This window comes from Dipodomys spectabilis, unplaced genomic scaffold (assembly GCF_019054845.1).
Source record: "Dipodomys spectabilis isolate Male_0828 unplaced genomic scaffold, ASM1905484v1 ptg000263l, whole genome shotgun sequence".
NCBI classification, from domain to species: domain Eukaryota; kingdom Metazoa; phylum Chordata; class Mammalia; order Rodentia; family Heteromyidae; genus Dipodomys; species Dipodomys spectabilis.
The window spans coordinates 1,696,330-1,718,745 of record NW_024870940.1 but is presented as its reverse complement, the minus strand read 5'-3'; the positions used below and the strand labels follow the sequence as shown (position 1 = coordinate 1,718,745).

Genomic DNA, 22,416 nt, shown 5'->3' with positions numbered 1-22,416 from the left:
CTGACCAGCTTAATCAGCAGTGAAGGTAACTCATGGGCCTTGAGTTCAGAATGCAAAAACTGCCCCTCTAAGCCAGGGGCTGTCCTATAATCCTAGCTACTCAAGAGGTTGAATCTGAGGGTCCTGATTTGAAGCCAGCCAGGGCAGGAAATTAACCAGCAAAAAGCCAAAAGTGGAGCTGTGACTCAAGTGGTAAAAGTATGTTAGCCTTGAGCAATAGAGCTAAGGGACAGTACCCAGGTCTTGAGTTCAAGCTCTGGTACTGAAACTAAATAAAGAAAAGAAAAAAGCCAGGCACTGATGCTCACACTTGTAGTCCTAACTACTTAGGAGGCTGAGATCTGAGGATTGCAGTTCAAAGACAGTCTGGGCAGGAAAGTCTGTGAGACTCATATCTCCAATAAACTACTCAGAAAAAACTGGAAGTGGAGCTGTGGCTCAAGTGGTAGAGTACTAGGTTGGAGCAATAAAGTTCAGGACTGGCACAAAGGAAGGAAGGAAGGAAGAAGGGAAGGAAGGAAGGAAAGAAGGAAGGAAAGAAGGAAGGAAGGAAGGAAGGAAAGAAAGGAAGGAAGGAAGGAACTGTGTTCTGAGCCTGTACTGGTGCTATGGGGAATAAAGGGAAGAAGGTGAGAACTTTCTAACATATCTTCTTATTTGATACTAAAAAAGCTTCCATATCCATTCCAGTCTCCTCTCTCTCTCTCTCTCTCTCTCTCTCACACACACACACACACACACACACACACACCCTTCCCTACTGTTCTGGCTCTAATGCATTAGGTGTCAATTTAAACTCTACATACATCCCTTTCTTCCCCAAATATCAATATCCTTGACGACAGAAATCCTGCCAGATAGCTTTGTATTTTCTGTATTTTCTGACATGTGCTAGACGTTTTGTGACAGTTCACTGACTTAAATTCAGAAAATCAGGCTTCCAGCTTATCTTAGACTGTGTTAAATTCTCCCCTGCATCAATGAGATGTGCTTGAGACACATAGGCTAGGGTGTCTTCCTCTGGATGCAGAGAAGATCACATGCAGAAGATGCCACGCGATGTCGCATCAGCCCCTTAGCGGGAAAGTCCCCTGTTGGTAGGGTGACCATGAGCCTACCTACCTACCTTTGGCCCACTTATCAGTCAGGTGCCCTCTTTGGGACACTGACACACAACTCTGGGGTGGCACTGGACCTGTAGGATTCTGGTCCAATCCAGATGAAGCAATTAGCACACAAAGCAGACGAAGGACACCTCTAGAAGTCAAAGAGGCCTTGAGGGGCACAGCCGGGGATGTATGTGGCTGGCCAGTACTAGGTGTCCTGAGAGGTCACACACAGTCTGCTTTTCCACCTCAACCTATTGCCTGGGATACTGATATCTCTCGCCATAAATCTGAATCCCAAGGCCAGACTTTCCTCACTGCAATGCAATCAGAGTGTAAGAGGATTAGCAATTAGTGATAAGGCAGCTCTGGACTCCCAGGGTAAATCCCAGGGCCTTGGACCCTGGTTTAACTCCCACCCTTTGCAGAGAACTAGACACAGTTATCATGGGCCAGTCAATGGCAGTGATGGGTAAAAGCTTGGTGAAGGATTGGGAGTGGGACCACAGGCACCGTATGCCCTCCTCAGACTGAGGAGAGGCTGACCTATGGGCACTGAGAGTACATGTCACATTCTAGACTCTGTATCTTCCAAATACCCGGTGGATGGATAAACATACCAGCCATCAAAATAAAAACAATATGCCAATTGTAGGCATGGAGGAAACACAACAGTTCTGACTTGGGTCTTATTTTTCCTGTCATTGTATGGGGTGACACAATGTACCTGGTCACCTGTGACACAACTTAGTGAACACCTGCCATCCTGTGTAATTCTTAGTGGCACAGGCAAATGCTCATGATTTACCTAAGTTGTATGGTTACCTTATGTAGAAGTCACTAGAATTTGCTGAGCTTCAATTACTCTGGGGACTAAGTAAAGCATTTTAGAATAAATATCCTCCATCCATCCATAAAACATGATCTGTTTTACAGCTATGGGCCCAGAAGCCCCATGCCAGCACTGGAGAAAAGGTGAAGGAGCGGCCATTGCTTCTCCCAGCAGTGTCTCAAGGCTTCCTGTGTGGGGAGCTGAGTGTAAAGTCACTTATTAGATCGTGGCTGCTCTGTACTGACATTGAACTTTGGGCCTGAGATCCATTGGTAAATGTGACCTGATAAAAAATAAAATAAAAATAAAGCAGCTCACTAAACAACACCTGAAGAATTATTAGGCTCACCTCCCTTATAAGCAAAATTGTCTCTTCATACATTGCCAACATATTTTGCAAATATATAGTAACAGATGGATGGACACAATCCATTTCTCTACCAGGTTGTTTGGGCTTCTCGGGAATTTTAGATTAAGTTCTTAATTGGGAGCATCAATTCCTACTCTTCTTTGCTCGCCCCATTCTCATTGTGTTGCTGGGGATGGGATAAAGCAAAGCCACCTCTTCCCACAGCTCTGTTGTGGCTACTCCAGCCCTACCAAGTAGCCTTCCCCTATTCAAGGCACCTTCTTAGAGTTCCATGGAGTAGAGATTCAAGTGAGAGACAGGAAACCCCAGGGGGCAGGGGGCACCCTTTCCAATCTACCAACCATCAGCGGTGAGACCACTGCCAAGATGCAGATTTTCAGCAAAACCCTTACAGGGAAGACCATCACACTCGAAGTTGAGCCCTTGGATACTATAGAAAATGTAATGGCCAAGATCCAGGCTAAGGAAGGAATTCCTTCTGATCAGCAAAGCCTGATCTTTGCAGGTAAGCAGCTGGAAGATGGATGTACTTTATCTGACTACAGCATTCAAAAGGAGTCCACTCTTCACCTAGTGTTGAGATTTCAGGGTTGTGCTAAGGAAGAAAACGTCTCACACCAACTCCCAAGAAGAACAAGCACAAGAGAAAGGTTAAACTGGCTGTCCTGGAATACTATAACGTGAATGAAAATGGCAAAATTAGCCATCTTTGTTGAGAGTGCCCTTCAGATGAATGTGGTGCCTGGGTTTTTATTGTTAGCCATTTTGACAGACATGATTGTAGCAAGTGTTGTCTAACTTTCTGCTTCAACAAACCAGAAGACAAGCGATTATGTATGAATTAATGAAAGGCATAAGCTGAAAAAAAATTTGCAAGATTCTTGATGGCCAGAATGGTATATAATAATGTTATAATTGTCCACAGTATGCAGTAGGTGCTCAATACTTACTCTGAAGAAAGAATTAATGATTGAATACATCTGAAGACCAAACGTAGAGTTCTATATAAGAAATGTGCTTCTGGGTACCAGTGGCGCAGTAATACTAGCTACTCAGGAGGCTGATTTCTGAAGATCCCCATTTGAAGCTAGCCCAGGCAGGAAAGTCCATGAGATTTCATCTCCAATTAACCACCAAAAGAAAACAAAAAAGCTGAAAGTGGAAGTGTGGTTCACGTGGAAGAAGGACAGTGTTGAATGGAACACCATCCAGTCTCTGAGTTCAAGCCCATGACTAGCTCAAACAAAATGTATCTACTTGTGAAATGCAGATATAGTTCCCAAATATTTTCTTTTTTCACATCTCAGGAGTCTTTGGGCAGAGATGCAATATAAATGGGCAATTTTCTTTTCAGTGTTTTGATCTCAGATGTGGGATTTTTTTTTTTTTTTTTGCCAGTCCTGGGGGTTGAATTCAGGGCCTGGGCACTGTCCCTGAGCTGCTTCTGCTCACAAGGCTAGCATTCTACCAGTTGAGCTACAGTGCCACTTCCAGCCTTTTCTGTTTATGTGGTACTGAGAAATCGAACCCAGGGCTTCATGCATGCTAGCAAGCACTCTACCACTAAACCACATTCCCAGCCCCAGATGTGGGAGTTCTGAACTGCTATTTGCTTCTCTTTATAACTTGCATGTTGGAGGGGCTAGATGATAAATGAGAGAAGAATAATTCCTTATTGCTTCTTATCAGCCTGATCTATAAACTAGTGTCAGCATTTACTCACTTGGGTTTAAACCTGTGCTTGGTATACTTATTAACTTGTTTAAAATAAGCCATAAAAGTGGGCTTGGTTGGCAGTTCTTTTAACTAATTTTAAAAAATGACATTGGTCATTTTCCACTCACTCCTGGGGTGACCTTTGGCAGGTCATGTAACCTCCAGGTGCTCCACCCAAGAAACACAGGAGGATAGGTCCAGCGCTGCCAACTCCAGGAACCTGGTAGCTGCGCCTTGGTTCCATGATTTTCTGATGGGTAAATTGAGGGGCGCTGATAGTATCTATTAGAGCAATGGGAGAAGGTGTGGCTGGTGGGGTAATGCTTGGTTGTTAGAGCAGAGCCCTGGAGTTTAATTCTGTTACTTATTAGTGGTATGACCTTTGGCGAGACAATGCTTCTGAGTCTCAGTTTCCTCAACTATAAAAGGGGCATAATATCTAATAATACTCAGGCTGATTACCCCTGTGGGAGGGGGTGTTGCTGGGAGAATTCAGTGCACTTTGTTACACCATAAATGCTATTCATTGTTCTCAGCACACAGATGAGGCAGACCAGGTGCTACTAGGTTGAACCACTGGAAGCAGGGCCGAGAGAAGGACTGACTGCTTTTCCAATCTATGTTGAGGACAAGTGAAGTTATTTTAAAATTATACAAAGATTGAGCTTGGGGGGAATCTATGGCTGTTTCATGAAAACCTGTGTTGTAGGGACTTTTCTGGAAGATGAAATAGTAAAGTGACGAGAAAGTTGCCAGCTATCATAGCGAGCACAGTCACAGCGTTCCCAGCTAGAAGGAAATGAAGTCGTTGTCAAGGACAGAGGTATGGGCTCTCCCAGCCTGGCTCTCCTCCCGCCTCACAGCCTCACAGGGCTTGCTCTGGGATAGATCCTGGCCAGGTCAGGGTCACAGATGGTTGTTCAAGGGTCAGTCAGATTCCCATCCGAGATGGGGAACAGAGGATTTGGCTTGCAGAGAATTCAGTCAGCAGAGGGATTTAGAACTTGTCCCCAGGAGAGGATCCCAATGGTATAACTCTGAACGAACAACAACTGAAGAACAGTTTAACAAAATGAATCCCAGGAAGCTGAAACATGATTGGGGGGTAGGGGGTGGACAAGGAGAGGAGGAGCAGATGGTGGGGAGAGGAAGGGTGGGCCAACATAGTCCTTCTGTCCTATGTGCCTGGGTGAAAACAGAACCACCGTAACTTGAGGGAGTGGGTGGTGGATAGGGGAGAGGTGGGGGAGAACGATGGAAGGGGAGATGCTGATCAAGATGCTTCTACTAGCCAGGCACTGGTGGCTCACGCCTGTCATCACCCTAGCTACTTAGGGAGCTGAGATTTGAGGATCACAGTTCAAAGCCAGCCTGGGCAGGGAAGTCCATGAGACTCTTATCTCCAGTTAACTACCAAAGAGCCAGAAGTAGAGCTGTGACTCCAGTCAAGTGATAGAGCACTAGACATCAGTGTTCAGGCCCTGAGTTCCAGTCCCTGGATTGGTACACAAGCATGCGCGCACGCGCGCACACACACACACACACACACACACACACACACATACTCGATACATTGTACTTATTAACTGATTTGTGGACTAGAAATCACCATTGTACACCTACTTAACACTAATTAAACTATTTTTTAAGAATTTGCCCTGTGCAAATCAATCTCCAAGACAGTACCATCTACCGTGCTAATGCTGAGCAGAGGGTCAGCAAATGAGCTGGAAGATAAAACTGCAGTGTGCTTCCTTGCTGCATTGTTGACGGAGAAGGGCCGAGATGAGCAGAGGTGGGGCAGACTCCAGGCTACAATGACCTAAAATTCTGCCTTTGCAACCATCATGCACCCACCCAAATAACAAACAAAAGCTGACCTCAAAAAACAATTGTACGATTCCAGAAAGAAGATAGAAGTTTTGCCTGTGTATCCATCCCCTGCTAGTCTCATAATACAAATTCCTTTCTGAAAACTTTCCTGCTGAGTAACCAATGTAAAAGTATTACCTGTGTCCGCTCTTCTCTGGATGTGTTACATAAACACACACAGAGCGCTCTATATACCTAGGAAGGCTTCGGTTGCCTGGTCTTGCTTCTTTTCTTCCTTCCTCCCTTCCCCCTCCCACCCTGTTGACAAGGTGAGAGGAAGGCAGCCTTGGCCTCTAAATGGCTGAGGAGTTCAACTTCAAACGTAGCACGTGGGGATTATTAATAGCTGTCTTGCAGTTCATTTGGTTTCCAGGCTCTGGCGTTCTAGTTAGAATTGTCTGGCCTTCACCAGAGAGTTCTTTCTGAACAGCCCCAGGCTTCTTGGCATGGCTGAAGGTCTGACTTTCCACCCCCCCCCCCCCACTCCCTCCTCCTTTCCCTGGGCCTGGGCTGGGATAATCAGCTCGCTTTCCAGCTGGCTTAGCACCTGGTCTTTCAGCTCACGTCCTCCTGCCAGCCAGGGGCTGCAGCCTAGGGAAAAGTTATAGGAACCCCGCACTACCCCCACTATCCGTGGCAGTTTCAAGGTTGCCAGGGAAGAGCTCCGCAGTCTGGATAGCTGAGGGGAGAAGCTGCTGGTGGAAAATCCTCCCAGAGCTGGGGAGTTCAGCCTTGGAGGCTGGTGGCCTCCAAGAAGGCTCTCGCGCTGCACTGGGGACTCACATTTTATGAAGCCTTTGTTATGAAAACCCAGCCGCAAGGTCCTCAGATGCCTGGCTCATCCAGGATTGGGTCAGTCTTCCTCATCCCTCGCAAAATGGTTATTTTTCTAATTTAAAATAAATAAGGGGCTGGGAAGGTGGCTCAGTGGTAGAGCACTTGCCTTGCATGCATAAGGCACTGGGTTCGATTCCTCAGCACCACATAAGCAAAAAGAAAAAAGCCGGAAGTGATGCTGTGGCTCAAGTGGTAGAGCACTAGCCTTGAGCTGAAGAGCTGAGGGACAGCGCCCAGGCCCAGAGTTCAGGCCCACGACCGGACCCCAAAAAATAAGTAAATAAAAACAAAACAAAATAAAATAAATAAGACCTCATTTGTGGTTCATCTGGAGTTCAGAAAAGTGTAATGAGGAAAAGCAAGAGTATTCTTAACCAATCCCTGGAAAGAGCTCCTGAAATCACTGGGCTCCCCTCTGCTTCTCAAGCCCTTTCCTGTCTGTCTGTGTGCATATGTGTATGCATGCATGCATTTTAACAAGTACAAGCTAGGGACAGTGGCACACACGTGTAATCCCAACACTCAGCAGGCAGGAGTCTCAAAAACATAAAAACAAATAGCAAGCAACTTTGAGAAAGAATGTGTTTAGTGTGTGCAAGGCCAGGGTTGGAGCCCTAGCTCCAATGGCAAACGAAAACCTCAAAAAATTTTTCTTAAAAAAGGAAACTTTCTTACGTAGTTTAAATATCTTAAGAAAACATAACTTGTCATGAATTTAACACAGTTAATCTCAATGCGAATTGTTCAGTGTTTACGTTAGTCCCTATTCTTCACTATAATAAATGCATAGTAAAACGCATTTTTGATGTGTGACTGTGAAATCATGCATTTTGATAATCAAAGAATCGTATAAAACTAATTTCTTTAAGGTGAATTTCTGTTCATGGGGAAAAGACCACGAAAGATTCAACCACTTCCGGTTCTGTATTTGAATTGCCCAAATGTCTCCCACAATTCTGCACCCACCAGCAGCACTCAATTTCAGGTAAGCAAGTCAAAAACATGTTTATGAATTTGTCACTTAAATTGTAACGTACATTTAATTTTTGAAGAGTTTCAAATTCTAGGTTAAGAAACAAAACAAAACTACATTATAAGCAAATACATTGATTTGAAGACCTTTTCTCAGTGATTGGGGAGACTTGCTTGTAAATCAAGTTGTATAAGGATTTTTCTGTGTTTGTGCCAGTACTGGGACTTGAACTCAGGCCCGGATACTGTCTCTGAGCTTTTGCATTCAAGGCTAGTGCTCAACCACTTGAGCCACAGCTCCATTTCTGACTTTTTGGTAATTAATTGGAGGTGAGTCTCATGGATAGACGCTTTAAAGCATTAGAAATCCAAGTGGACAGAAATGTTGAAGTCATTTGCCCAAGTTAATCAGGCAGTAAGTAAGTCACATGGGGCTCAGGTCATATCATTCTAACATTGGAGTCTAGACTCTTACCCAGGGACAATGTACACTTAGTACTGCACTGGAGCCAAAAACCTTCTGGAATGTTCTTTGTGGTAAACTTATTGTCAAGTAATTGCTCTTTTTATAATCTTAGATTATATATTAGGAACGATTTTATCTTTGAAAATAGGTGGCGGGCTCAGCTATTGAGAAGGCCACTGAGGTGTTGTATTTTTAGAATATGCTGGAAATAGACACCAAATGACTTCTTCAGGGGCACTCAGCTTGTTGGTGGCTGTGCTGGAACATGAATCCAGGCTCAGGCAATTCTTTGGCTAACTTTCTCCTGTGGTTTCTCACCAAACAGCTAATGTCCCCTATGGTCCACTGAGGAAGGTCAGCTTGCTTTAAAGTTTCAAGGGCTCAGCATCAGTAGCTGGGACCGCCGGGATCTGGCTGAAGAAGAGGGATCACACAGCTGGGTTAGAGGCCAACAGTCACAGCAGAGGCCGAGGTGAGCCCAGGAAAGGGAAGTGTGAAGCATGAAGTCGGCCTGGGCCCACTTCACTGCCAGGGGCTGGACCTTCCCCTCTGGTGGGGGGCAGAGCAAAGGCCTGACCACCGGCCCCCTGGGGAGGGGATTCCTGCACGGAATGGAAGGCTGGACCAGATAACCTCTGCAGCCCTTCCCTTCCCCGCATCTCTGATTTGTGTGTCTTGGGGGAGAGAAGTGAGCAGTCATGGGACTGGAATCATTGATTTAGGGTCCCGCCCGGTGACCAGCACAGTCCTCATCTTGGGCAAATAATTTAACCTGTCAGTACAAGGCACAATGCCTGGCGAGGAGTAAAGCTTTGTAAATGTTTGCCGAATGAAAGAATGGGCGGATGGAGTTGAGTCTGAAGGAATACCAGTCCAAATTGGAGTCTTACACCATCCTCCCACGAGCTTACAGGAGATGAGGTGGAGCGCAAAGGACAGCGATCCCACCATCTCAAAGGGTTCTTCTTCCTTCCAGTGACAAGGGCGGTCTTGCCATGGATGGGAATCAATCAGGAAGCATCATTCAATGCCATGAGTGGGAAGTCTACACAAAACTCCCCATTTCATTAGTGCCCTTTCTCCCTACCCGGAGAGGGTGTGTAGCTCCCTCTCAGAGCTTTCCAGGGCTGGGTAGGACAGCCAAACCCCTTCCTTCCATCCGCCCCCCCCCAACCCCAGATAAATGCAGAAGTCTAATGGATTGTTCATGCTGCTGCCCAGATTAGATAGCAGGGCTTCTGTTATCAGCGCTGGAGTCCGCCCCTGTGGCCCCCACCAAGTTTTCCAAGGCGGCCCCAAGGGAAGGCTAGGGGACAGAGAGGGCTTGAAGCCTAGAGAGCTGTGGGAAAGCCTGCAGCATGGAGGCTCTTTCCACTGCATCCCTGTTCCAGAACTTTCCAGGACCTTAAGTCTTCCCCCAACCCCATAGCTTTTAATTGGGCAGGTGAGCCAGGGGGTTGGATCCGTAGCTGCTATCTGCCGCTTTGGAGGGTATACTTGGAAGACAATAACTCCTGCATTCTCCTGCTCATCCTTTTATTTATTTATTTTTGTTACCCCCTCCATTGTTATCCCCCCTACCATCCCCTCCCTCCCTCCCCCGAGGTTCTTTTTTTTTTGTTTTTAATTGTGATTAAGTGATTACATAATTTCCGGAATTTCACAGTATTGTGGAATAATGATGCTCATTTAAAGTCACAAGTTCATTCTAACTTTCCTGGCCTGCTCAACCTTTTAAAAAGCCAGGAACACGTGGAGACACTCCTTTGCTTAAGATTTTTGTCTAAACAGGGACAACCAAGCCCCACAGCAGGCAGGCACTTGCCTTTGCTCTTCAGTCAGGGACGGGGGAGGCGCAGAGCTGGCTTCCGCCCTCCCATTCTGAATCTGTCAGGATCAAATTTTTATTTGTTTCCAGATTTTCAATTGTTATTATAAAGGTTATGTAGAAAGGGGTCACAGTTTCATAAGTCGGTTAACGCGAGAACATTTCTTTTTGGACGATGTCACCCCTTCCTTCCCTCTCTCCCAGTTTTCCCCCTCTGGTCCTCACTTACAAGTTCATTTTCCACATGGTTTCTAGTGAGTACCACTGTTCCTCCTTTGCAGGGTAAAATTGTAATTTTATCATTATTATTACAACTTTAAAAAAAACTGTGCTAGTCCTGGGATTTGAACTCAGGGCCTAGGCACAGTCTCTCAGTTTTATTTTGCTGAAAGCTAGTGCTCTACCACTTGAGGCACAGCTCTGCTTCCAGCTTTTTGGGATGAGGACAAGAGTCTGTGGACTTTACTACTTGGACTGTATTTGAACCACAGTCCTTAGACCACAGCTTCCTGTATAGCTAGGATTACAGGTATGAGCCACCAGAGCTCATCCAAATTTTTATTTTCCAAGGATCTTGCTTCTTAAGGTTTTATAAGCATTTAAAAAGAGCAATTTTTTTGTTTCTTGAAAAAAATCTCCTTAAGAGTGTTTTTCCCTCTAATCACTTTCTGAAAGCAAATCCCACCTACTATCTACCAACACTATTGCATCGAAAATTCTCCAGTGTGATCTACAACCAATTCTACAGAAAGCAAACACTGCACACTCAAAATCATTATTTATCTACAAGGAAAGGCTAATTGTTCTATCATTATTATGATAGAAGTACTGAGATCTAACAGAAAGCAAATAAAATCTTAGCTAGTGAACAAGGAAAAGTTATCTATTTGAACCATATCAATTTCCTGTTAAATCTTAGGGGTTAGTAGAAAAACCATAATAAATATTGTGACAGGATAAATCATCTGGCTCAGTTTTGTAAGTTTATACAACATTAAAAAATCTCACATCACAATTTAATTAGAGATACCCACCCTCAAATTACTGGAATTTTGAAAAGCTATTAGAGTTTGATAGTTATTCGCTGGTGGGAATTTTAAGTAACTCCCGAAGGACAAATGGCATGGCTACCGCTGTCGTCGTTTACTATATAGAAAGAATATTGAATATTCACCAGCAAGAATATTCAACCAGCAACAAAGAATAAAGAATATTCGCCAGCAAGAAGGCTGTGGGTCCTCTGACCCGGGATCTTTATTCTGCCACAAATTCTTGCGTGAGAGGCGGCTGCTTGGGGGGTCGGGAGCTGAGTGGACCGGGAGGCCGGCCGGGCAGAGCCTGGGGAAGCGCCGCGCAGCCGGGCCCGCTTCGGACGCTAGGAACGAGAGGCGGCAGGTAGAGAAGAATTAACAAAGGCAGCGCTTGTGGGGTGGGGGCGGGTGCGAGGTGGGTTCAGCCAGAAAAGGAACACTCTGGAACACCGTCTGGGAGCGCAGAACCCAGGAAAGGAGAGGGGAAGGAAAGCGGAGCGAAGGAAGGGTCCCGCGGACGCTGGGGTCCCGCGGACGCTGGGGTCCCGCGGACGCTGGGGTGTGGGAGCGAAGGGCGGCCGGACCCCTCCCTCCCGCTCGCCCCGACCCAGGGCGAGTCCCCGCCACCGGCTTTTGGGAGGCGCGGCGTTTGTAACACGCGGGACCCCCTCCCCGGGACCCGAGCCTGGGAAGCCCAGGGCCCGGACAAGCCCTCCAGCCCGGGTCCCACGCGGCCCAGGCCTGGGGGCGAAGCCAGTGCCTCTGAGAACCGCCCTGAAACCCCCAAACCACTTCTCTCTGGGCCCAGCCGGGGCTGCCCGCCCGGGCCCCCTCCCCGACGCCGCCCGGGAAGGGACTCGAACGCGGGCTGGGCGGGGGATGGGGGCTCTGCACGGTCTGGAGGGGTAGGAGAGCTGGGGGCCTGGGCTGCGGGCGTAGGCCTGGGGTTTCTTCCCCGCCACTCTTTGAGGGCGAGGCCCCGGCCCCTCCGCTGCGCTCCACGTGGGCGAAGGACCCCAGCCCGTTCGGGGGCGACTGGAAGAGCTGGGGGGCCGGCTGGGGAGCTGGAGCCGGCCTGGGGTTGGGGCTCTGCCGGGCAGCGCGGGCGGCAGGGACCGGACCCCGGCCTCGATGGCTTCCCGGGGACCCCGACCCCCGGCCGCGCGCCCGGAGAGCGGCGGGGCGCGCGCAGGACGGCGCTCCAGGGGCCCCGGGCGCCCGGATTCAGCCTCGCGCGCCGCGGGGACCGAGCACGGGGAGGACGGGCGAGCCGGGCCTCGCGGCGTCGAATCCCAGGCCTGGTGGTTTGCCCCGGGGCGCGGCCCCACGGTGTTACCAGGGACCCCCAGCGCCCGCACCGCGCTCCCACCCGCGCGGCCGGCGGCGGGGTCGCGGGTCAGGCGCCCGCGTCGCCCTGTCCGGGCCTCGGGGCCCGCGCGCCCCAGGAGCTGCTGCGCCCCGGGCCCTGGGCATCGGGGCGCGTGCGTGGCGGGGAGCCCGCGGTGAGCCGTCCCCCCACTCCGGGCGTGATTTTGGATCGAGTCACGTCTCCCAGCCTCGCCGGCTCGGGGGCGGGGAGCGGGAGAAACTTCCAGAGCCGTTTTCGTTGGAAAGCGCTTCCAAGTTGGCGACGGAAGTCCGCGGCCCGGCCTCCCTGGTCCCTCCCTGGTCCCCGCGCGCCCACTCGCCACCGATCGCGCTGGGCTCTGGCTCTGTGCTAGAACGTTCCAGAATCTGGAACGAGATGCACCGCACCTTCTCGCCCCCCTCGACCCTTAACAGAAGAAACAAGGGGATCCTCGCCGTCCGCCCAGGACGGGGCTGGGCCGGGCGGCGGCCCGCGGCGCCCCGGGCTCCGCCGGTTCTGGATCCCATCACCCCTCCCCCGGCCCCGCCGCCCCTCCAGCGCCCGCCGACCCTCCTCCGCGCCTGACGCCGCCGGGTTTATTGACCTAAGATCGGCCTGGGCGTTATCAGCCGGGCCGGGCGTCCCGCGGCGGCCCCGGCCCTGTGGGGCGGTGGTCACTCCCCCCCAACTTTTCCAAGAAACCTCGCTTCCCTTCCCCAGCCCCCCAGCCCCGTCTCTGATCCCAGGATTTACAGAACAGTGGGCTGAATTCCGCCCACCGAGAAGCCCGCTGCCATCTCCTCGTGGTGCCCCTTTTTATCTGGATAATTCAGGTGAAAGTACCCCCCCACCTCCAATTATTCGGATAATTGCTTGGGGTCCTCCGCCCTCCCGTGTTTAGACAGCTGGAGATTGATGGCCCGGGTCTCTTGAGTCTCCCCCAGCCCCGAGCCTCCTCCTCTCCACGTCTCGCTCTAAACCATCCCTGAGCCACACACTCGCCGGATGCCATTTTCCGTCCTGTAAATCACTGGGCAAATAGAACAAGGCGTTAGAAAGCCACTTGAAACATGTGTTTTATTGGGGTCAAGGGAGAGAACAGGGATAAAGGAAGAGCAAGAAGAGCAACTTAACATCTCAGCACCAAACACCAAAACCTGTCTTGAAGATGTACCCTTCCCAACCAACGACCCCAGGAAATGGAAAAGCATTTGCAGAGACAAATCCTTGGAAGGAAACTGAGGACAAAGTCTACAGCTAGAAATGAACCCTGTAAAAAAGCTAACAAACCCTGTTTCCAAAAACCCTTTCCTCACAGCTAGCAGAAACCCAACCCTTGATATTACTACTACCAAGAAATACAACAGAATGACAAGAAGAAGATGAACTAAGACGCTTTTGTGATGATAAACCACAGGGTTCTACCAGCCTTTACACAGCAAAGTTTGACTACAATTCAGATGGACACGTCTTTGGTCTTTCTTTCTCTCTCTCTCTTTCTTTCTTTCCTCTCTCTCTCTCTCTCTCACACACAGCTGAAATCCTTTCAGTTTTCTTAATTCGTAGAGCAGAAGCAGGAGTGAGAATGTCAGCCTTGGGAAGAGTAAGTGAGGTGTGGAAGCTGGAGATACGGGGGAGGTGGGGTACATTTTGAGACAGCTAGAAATCCATGGGTCAGCCGGAGGGAGGAAAATGTCCATGGGAAACACAGTTCTATTCTCTCCTCGACAGGGTTCATCTTCTTAGTACACAGGGACTCAGAGAAAGACTGCTAGATCCTACCCGGCATTAGAGAAGCCTCTCCTAGTTCTAAGGTTACAGACCTCAGAGTGCTATTGTCCGTTTCCAACCAAATCTAGGAGGAGGCAGAGACAACTTAGGAGGGTGCAGACTCCCACAGCCTGAGCCACAGACAATGCCTCCCATTCTCCATGAGGACCCTCTCAAAGCCGGACTCTACTTTTCTACCTCTTCTTTCAGACTTCCTCTTTGCTCAGCCCCTCAGTTGTAGCTAAATGCAAAGTTCATTTGCTCACGCTTGGGCTTTAGAGGAAGAAAAGGTTAAGTTCGACTCATCTGCCAACGTATGCCCAGCCCACAGCATAGGCCATCGACCCTTCAAAGCAGGAAGAAAGTGAAGCTCAGGACAAAAGCTTGCAAGACTCATCGCCGCCACCGCTGGCTTCAGAGTAAACAAAAATTAAAACCGACATCAAGCCTGGCGAAGCCTTGTACACAGGCAGAGAAACTGTCAGACCCTGGCTGGAAGACCACTTGCTAGCCAGCCAATGAGCCCCACATGAATCAGCATGGAGACTTTCTGTCCAGAAGCCCTGTAGGCCAGCTCCACCATGGGCCAGGCCTGAAGGGCTTGCCTGCGTTTCCCAGTGGGGTTCTCAGATGACAGCAATGCGATCTGGGTTCGCTTAGAGGAGCAAAGACCCAGCGCCCAGCCACACCTGCTCAGAAGCCTGATTTTTTTTTTTTTTTTTAGGTGATCGGCTTTCCCTTCCATTTCTGAAACTAAACTATCAGCCAACTTAAGAGAGGGAAACAGAGAAGGAAGCAGAGAGAGAAAGTGGGACAGGAAGAAGCCTTTGTGAAGCAGAGGCCTTGAAAACAATCCCTTCCTTTCTCCCTTCTACAAGATGGGAGAGCCTCCCCCACGGCCTTGGGCCTTGGTGCTCTAGGTCTGCTCTCTGATGTCTTTCCCTCTACAAATGTGCCCTCCACCATCCCTCCCCCGCCAGGCTCCTCCTGGCCCAGGGGCAGAGGACCACTGGAAGGATCAGGAGAGGACTCACCCATGGGGCTGCAGCTCTTCCAGGCCCGGTGGAGGCAAATTTTCAGGGGCAGGATTCCAGGCTGCTCTCATCTGGGTGGGAGGGAGACGTTGTGAGTTGCGTCTCCCAGCTCCCTGGAGCTCCCAGCTTTCCTCTCAGAATTAGATAACAGGAAAAATAGATAAGAGAAGTGGTTCATTAATTCAGCAAAGCCCTGTGGGTTTTTTTTTTTTCCTTTTCCTTTTGGTATGTGTAGAAGTACAAGGAAACCCTGCTAGGGAATGGAGCCTGGCTGAATTTTTTTTTTTTTTTAAGCCTGTGCTCATGAAGCTCCAGAGCTGCTTTTCAAGGTCATTCAGAAGGACCTGGGGAACTGCTGGGGAGAAGGCTTGTTCCAGGCCCCAGCCCGCTGAGACACAGGGCCACGCTGACAGGCAGGGAGGACCGCTCGGCCGAATTTGCTGCGATGGGCTAGAAATAATAACAGCAGTGCTACACCTGGTTTGGCAATGGTGTTGATACTTGTTCCCAGCACCCTGCTCGTCAGCTTGTAGGGGCTCCTCACTGCAATGGCAGCTAGGCAGAGTGTAGATACTCCGGGTGAGGTAACAGAGCTCAGAAAGGCCCAGTCACACAGCAAGGAGGGCATGGAGCCCAAATTGAAATCCAGATCAATGGAGTCCGGATTCTTACAATGGATTCTTACAATAGCGAGAGACCTTGAAATTCCAATCGCCTCTGCAATCAATGATTTCCACCGCTCCCCCATAGGCGACTGTCTGCACTACTTGAGTTCTCATGGTCCTGGGGTGCTCAGTTCTCATGGTTGTGGGGTGCTCAGCACTACTCTGCTGGCCCCCAAGTGATGGCAGGGCCGAGAACTCATGAAGGAACATCGGGTGTCTTCCTAGAAAACAAAACACAAAACCTGTACATACAAACACGGTCCCCAGTGAGTAGCTTCCTTCCATGTAACCACAATTCCTTCCAGGCAAGAGGATTATTAGATGTTATTAGGTATAGATCAGGAATCTGGAAGAGACAACAGGGGAATCGCCATATATCAAAGAGCCAGTGTGTGGTAGGAAAGAAACTAGAAAGGCATGCGAGAAGGGAGAATAGAAGACACACAGGAATAGTTTTCCCTTCCAAGAAGCTTTCTTATGAATATTCCTCCCTCCCTCCCTCCCTCCTTCCTTCCTTCCTTCCTTCCTTCCTTCCTTCCTTCCTTCCTTCCTTCCTTCCTTCCTTCCCTCCTTCCTTCCTTCCTTCCTTCCCTCCTTCCTTCCCTCCTTCCCTCCTTCCTTCCTTCCTTCCTTCCTTCCTTCCTTCCTTCCCTCCTTCCTTCCCTCCTTCCTTCCCTCCTTCCTTCCTTCCTTCCTTCCTTCCTTCCTTCCTTCCTTCCTTCCTTCCCTCCTTCCTTCCCTCCTTCCTTCCTTCCTTCCTTCCTTCCTTCCTTCCTTCCTTCCTTCCTTCCTTCCTTCCTTCGATGTCTTTCTCTGTTTCTTTGTTTCTTTATCTCTGTCCTTCTCTCTCTTTCTTTTTTTGAGGTCCCAAACAACTTGAAGTTACCAGAGTTTCATTGGGTTGAAGTTTTTGTTTTTGTATTGTTATTTTAAAGGTGATGTACAGAGGGGTTACAGTTACATAAGTCAGATAAGGAGTACATTTCTTTTTCTTAATGTATATTTTTTTATTGTAAAAATACCATGCAAAGGAGTTATAGTTACATGAGTAAGGTAATGAGTACATTTCCTATCGAGTATTGTTACCCCCTCCTTTGTTTTTCCCCTACCATCCCTTCCCTCCCCACCTCCCCTACTCCCCCCTTCCCCTGAAGTTGTAAAGTTCATTTTCAACATAGTGTCTTGTACACCTCATTGTTACTATGGGTCAACCTGTATCCTTGTTTCAGCATTTTGTTATTTCCCTTCCCCTCCCCAATTAGAAAAATGTATATACAAGATGTAAGGCACTGGAATCAAATACAGTGAAAACAGGGGCTTTGGGGGAAGAACATACAAAAGAAACAAAAAAAAATCACATAGTACATTATAAGTACATTCAAAACAACAGCAACAAAGATAAAACCTCTTGTGTCTCTATCTTGGGGTTCATTTCGCTTAGCAGCATCTTCTGTGGTCATATAGGAGTACATTTCTTTTTGGACAAAGTCACGCCTTCCCTCACTTTCTCCCAGTTTTTTCCTCCCACTGCCACTCACAGTTGTGTAGTTCATCTTCAACATCATGTAGACTGAGTAACACTGCTACATTTGTTACCCTTTGTCCCTCCATTTCTGTACCCGTTTCCCCCCCACCCCCAAGACAGATAAATGAGCAAACAAGTCAAAAAATAGCAACAAGGAAAAAAGTCTTGTTTCCATTTCCTGGAGTTCATGTTGATAAATATTATTTTGTATGATCAGATTCACTCTTCACTGAGAGTGTGTGTATGAATGTCTAAAGTCCTGAATAATTTATCCTGTCCCAGTATATTTTAGATCTAGCTTCTGCATAGAGAGAAAACATGTGCTGTTTGTCTCTCTGAGCTTGGCTTACCTCACTTAACATGATTTGTTCTAGATCCATCCATTTCCCTGCAAGTGACATAATATTGTTCTTTCTAATGGCTGCATAAAGTTCCATCATGTACAGGTACCATATTTTTTGGATCCACTCATCGATTGTAGGTCATCTGGCTGTTTCCATAACTTGGCTATTGTGTCTACTGCCGCAGTGAACAGGGATAAGAGTGTTTTTATGGTATCCTGGCTAGTGATGTTCTGGGTAATGCCCAGGGGTGGAATCGCTGGGTCGAAAGGAAGATCTGTGTTTAGATCCAGACTGCTGTCCAGAGTGGTCGTCCTAGTCTACACCCCGCCAATGAGAGTTCCTTTTCCCCCCCATTTCTGTTATAAATACTTTCTAAGTGATGAATAAGGTGTCCATTATTGCTTTCTGTCTCTGTGCTGTTCCCTGGACTATGACTTGTGTGCCACAGAAGACACGGTTGCAGTGTCAGATCATTAAAATTCCTGAAGAGTGAGCTGTGCGGGAGGCTGTGCACATGCAGAACCCTGCCACCCTCCCAAGTGCAGCCTCCTAGCCACGGTCACCAGCACAGTGATTGGCTCACGGGGAAGATCTCCCTGCAGAGTTGCTGCTATCAGTGTAAAACACACACAACACCAAGTTGACCAGTTCAATCATTTAATTTTACTTACCTTCTGTACACTGGTGCTGGAGCTTGAACTCAGGGCCTGGGCGCTGCTCCTTAGCATTTTTGCTGAAGGTTCGCACTCTACCACTTGAGCCACAGCACCACTTCTAGCTTTTTGACAAGTAGTTTGTTGGAGCTAAGAGTTTCATGAAGTTTCCTGCCTGAGCTGGCCTTAGATCTCAGCCTCCTGAATAGCTAATATTACAGGTTCTGAGCCACCAGTGCCTGGCCATTGCTCTACTTTCTGCCTCTGTGAATTTGGCTACTCTAGACCGGCATCCATGGACTCTACGGTATTTGTCCTTTGTGACTGAATGTAGTGTTACAGCTTCAGAGTTCATCTATGTGGCAGCACACATCAGCATTTCTGCCCTTTCTGTGGCCGGGTGACATTGTGGCCTGTGTGCGGACCACATTCATCCATCTGTTGATGGCTGTTTGGGTTGTTGCCACTTTGGGTTGTTGGAAATCATACTGTTATAAGCATGGGTGCAGATATCTGCCTCAGTTCCTGTTTCCAGTTCTTTTGGGTATATTCCCAGAAGTGGGATTGCTGGATCGTATGGGAATTCCATGTTTCATATTTTGAACCATGGCCATAAAATTTTCTGCCTTTTATGGAGTTTGGATCTAAAAATTGGAGAGCAGAAATATCCACTTATCCTAATTGTTGTCATATTGAGGAGCTGATTGCCCTGCCTGCTCAGACGTTTTGTGAAGAGAACACGTGTGTTGGATCACAGAGGATGCTCATTCTACACTGAACTATTAGGGAGGAAACCCCAGCCTCACAGAACACCGCGGAGAAGACTTGCATTTACTCTAGCTCTGACATCTCCTTGCCTCTGTCCTCTATGTGTGACCATGGGAGTCTGGGTTCCTACAGCAACACAGGGTCACCGGTGGCCAGGAAGAAGCCCCAAGTCATAGCAAACATATTCCTGTGTTGCAAAATGAAGGACAAAAAAGAGGCAATGCTAGGAGCCTTCATGACACATCTCTCCATCCATTTGTGATTTATTTTGTGAGGCTGAAGGAAGTTCTAGGCTTCAAAATTTCCACAGGATTTATGTAATTGGGGGAACTTGAAACTCCACCTGTGACTTTGAAGACTTTCGTGCCAGTGAAAGTCTTCGGGAGGGGGAAATCACACCCCTAGTGGGGTTTACTCACTGCTGGGCCTGGAGTTAAGGCCCTGCGGTAGCTCAGGTGGGCAGGGCTTGATGGCACAGAGCTAGAGAAGCAGCTGCCGGTGACTTTGGAGTGTGTCTGTCCTTGGCAAAGGCTGGTTGTCTCCCATGTTCCTGTGCTCATGCTTTTGGTCTGCGTGGTCAACCTGGGGATGAGGGATGTGGAGTCTTGGCTATTGATAACACCAGCCAGAGCTTCGTTTTCCCCAACTGCAGCATACCCACAGGCTCAAGAGGCCAGGAAGACTTTCTGAGGAGTCATTTGTGAGGTTTCCTCCCCTATAAACACAAACAGAACAATGCACATACATGTATACTTATGTTCATGGACACACAGGCAGACATGCAAATGTGCACATAAACTTTTTCCTTCTCTTTTTCATTTTTTTTTTATTTTTGGTCAGTCATGGGGCTTGTACTCATGGCCTGGGTGCTATCCCTTAGCTGTTTTTGCTCAAGGCTAGCACTCTACCACTTTGAGCCACAACACCACTTCCAGTTTTCTGGTGGCTAATTGGAGATGAGAGTCTCACAGGTTTTCCTGCCTGGGCTGGCTTTGAACTGTGATCCTCAGATCTCAGCCTCCTGAGCAAGGATTATAGGCATGAGCTACTGGTACTCTGCTACCTTTTTCTTAATGAACTATTACAAGTGTGTAACAATTGCTAATGCTGCTAAACTTGCAAGTAGGATGGAAGATAGAAAGAGACAGAGAGACAAGCTCTTACCTTTGCCCTATGCCCTTACCAGGTGCCTCTTACACTGGGACTTCCCTTCTGAGGAGTGTCCTTTTGCTGGCATGTTTGACACTGAGCATACGATTAAGTGATAGCTGCCAGAAATGACATTCCTAACTCTAGCATGAGCAGCTTCACCTCTAAAGCCTCTGTTTTCAAGTCTGTCGAATGGATGCAGTAAGAATTCTTCTTTCATAGAGTTCCTAGTAAGGTTTTGTATGATAGCCATGAGAACCATGTAGTCTGATGCCTGGTACTTCAAAAACAATCACTCACTACTTATATTGTCAGTGTTAGCTATGGTAGGAGGGGAGGCTTGTCTTCAAACTAGTGAGCTTGCTCTGGCCTTCTATGCCAATGGGCAACTGGAGGCTAGTATTAGCCAGCCATGACCCCAGCAGGACAAGGAGCCCTGTGGGCAGGTCTCTATTCTGTGGACATGGCCAGAGGATGGTGGGTTCCTTTGTGACTAACTCCTGGGGCTGGCACCTTCTTTGCCAGGCAGCAACTCTCAGATTCCCTGAAGTCCCTGCAATATGGGCAGAGGATTTGAAAGCAAGCTGTTCACAGGGCTCGATTCCAAGTCCACGCCTCACTTCCGCTCGGTTCTGATGGCTGCTCTTTGCTCCAGTCCGCCACACTTCAAAACTGTAAATGGAAAATACAATTCACTCACCATAAAACTCTCTCTTTAAACGTTCACAGCTTTTCAGTGGTTTCAGAAGGTGACGCAGCCAGCATCGGCATCTACACCGGAACATGTTTATCCCCGGGGGCTGGGGGCTGGTTGGATTCAAAAAATGACTGTTGCCAGTTTCTTGTGTAAAACTCCAGGCATCTGGTTAGACAGTACTGGTAGCTTTGTTAGTCCAGCTCCAGGCCGGCTTGAGGGTGTGAGTCTGTCCCCAGGTCACACCTACTCCCTGTTCTTTCTGTTCCCTGATGCTGGTGAGCCAGGGTTCCTGGTGCTTGTGGTGATCACTGCTGGGTACCTACCAGGTACCGGATGCTGCACCAGCAGCTCTATATATGTCTCTTATCTGTCACTTTTAGTTGCTATGACAAATACCTGAGAGCAACACCATAAAAAGGGGCCTAACTTTTTATTTTTAACTTAAAAAAGTTAAGTAGTTGTAGAAAGGGGTTTTAATCCCAGAAGTCAGGCCGTGCATACAATGCATCTTGATCCATGTCAACCCTCCCATCGTTCCCGGTTCACTTTGACTTGTGGTTGAGAGGTTTCAGCCCACGGTCACTTGGCGGCATTGCTGTAGACCTATGGTGAAAGGAGAGCATCATGGTATAGTGAACAGAGCATTTTGCCTAATGATGGCTGGGAAGGAGAGAGAGAGTCAGAGAGACACACAGAGAGACAGAGGTGAGGAGAGCTGGGATGCGATGAGGGACATAGGTGTGCCCAGGTATCTTTCAGTATGTCTCCAGCAAACTACTTCATCCAAGTAGGCCCCACCTGCTACTTTCTGCCATTTCCTAATAATGCCATTATATTATGTATGAGCCCATCAGAGGACGAATCCATTGATAAAGTCAGAGTTCTCGTGATCCAGTCACTTCCCAATGGCTGGTTACATTGTCTGGGGATTAAGCCTTTAACGTAGGGGACTGTTGGGCAGATACTTCCTATCCTAACACACACATTCTGTCTGTCTGTCTGTCTGTCTCTCTGTCTTGATGAAGTTCAGGGCCGGATATACTCAGCAGTCATGCTACCAATGAGACCTGCTCTCAGCTCCATGTGAATGATCATTTATCCTCATATCTCATACTACAAGAAGGCCTTGCATTCTTATCTTCCTGCTGGGCTGGGCTGGCTCTGGCTTTACCCCTCTTCTTCTGGACTTGCATTCTCTGTTTGGACTCTTTGCTAAGCCATGTGAGCAGCTGTTTGCCCAGTGGTGGACAGTTTACAAAGTGTTCACATCTGTTTTCCCATTTGATCCTCCCCTTAACTTGTGTTTGAGGGGCAAATACTTTTCATCCTTGGCCTCCTTTGAACTTGCTCGGAGGAGTCACTCTGCGCCAGAATCAGCCCTGGGAGACAAGCTTAGAATCTCAGATGGATGGATACCTGCTCATGAGGTTGAG

General features: G+C 48.3%; 1 long non-coding RNA gene across 1 annotated transcript; it reads left to right on the top strand.

Moving 5' to 3' along the window:
- Window positions 1-2,762: 2,762 nt before the first annotated feature.
- Window positions 2,763-20,502, top strand: LOC122125299. The gene is made up of 3 exons (XR_006150748.1): window positions 2,763-2,897; window positions 18,019-18,025; window positions 20,489-20,502. It is a non-coding gene; the product is annotated as an uncharacterized LOC122125299 (long non-coding RNA).
- The last annotated feature ends 1,914 nt before the right edge of the window (window positions 20,503-22,416 follow it).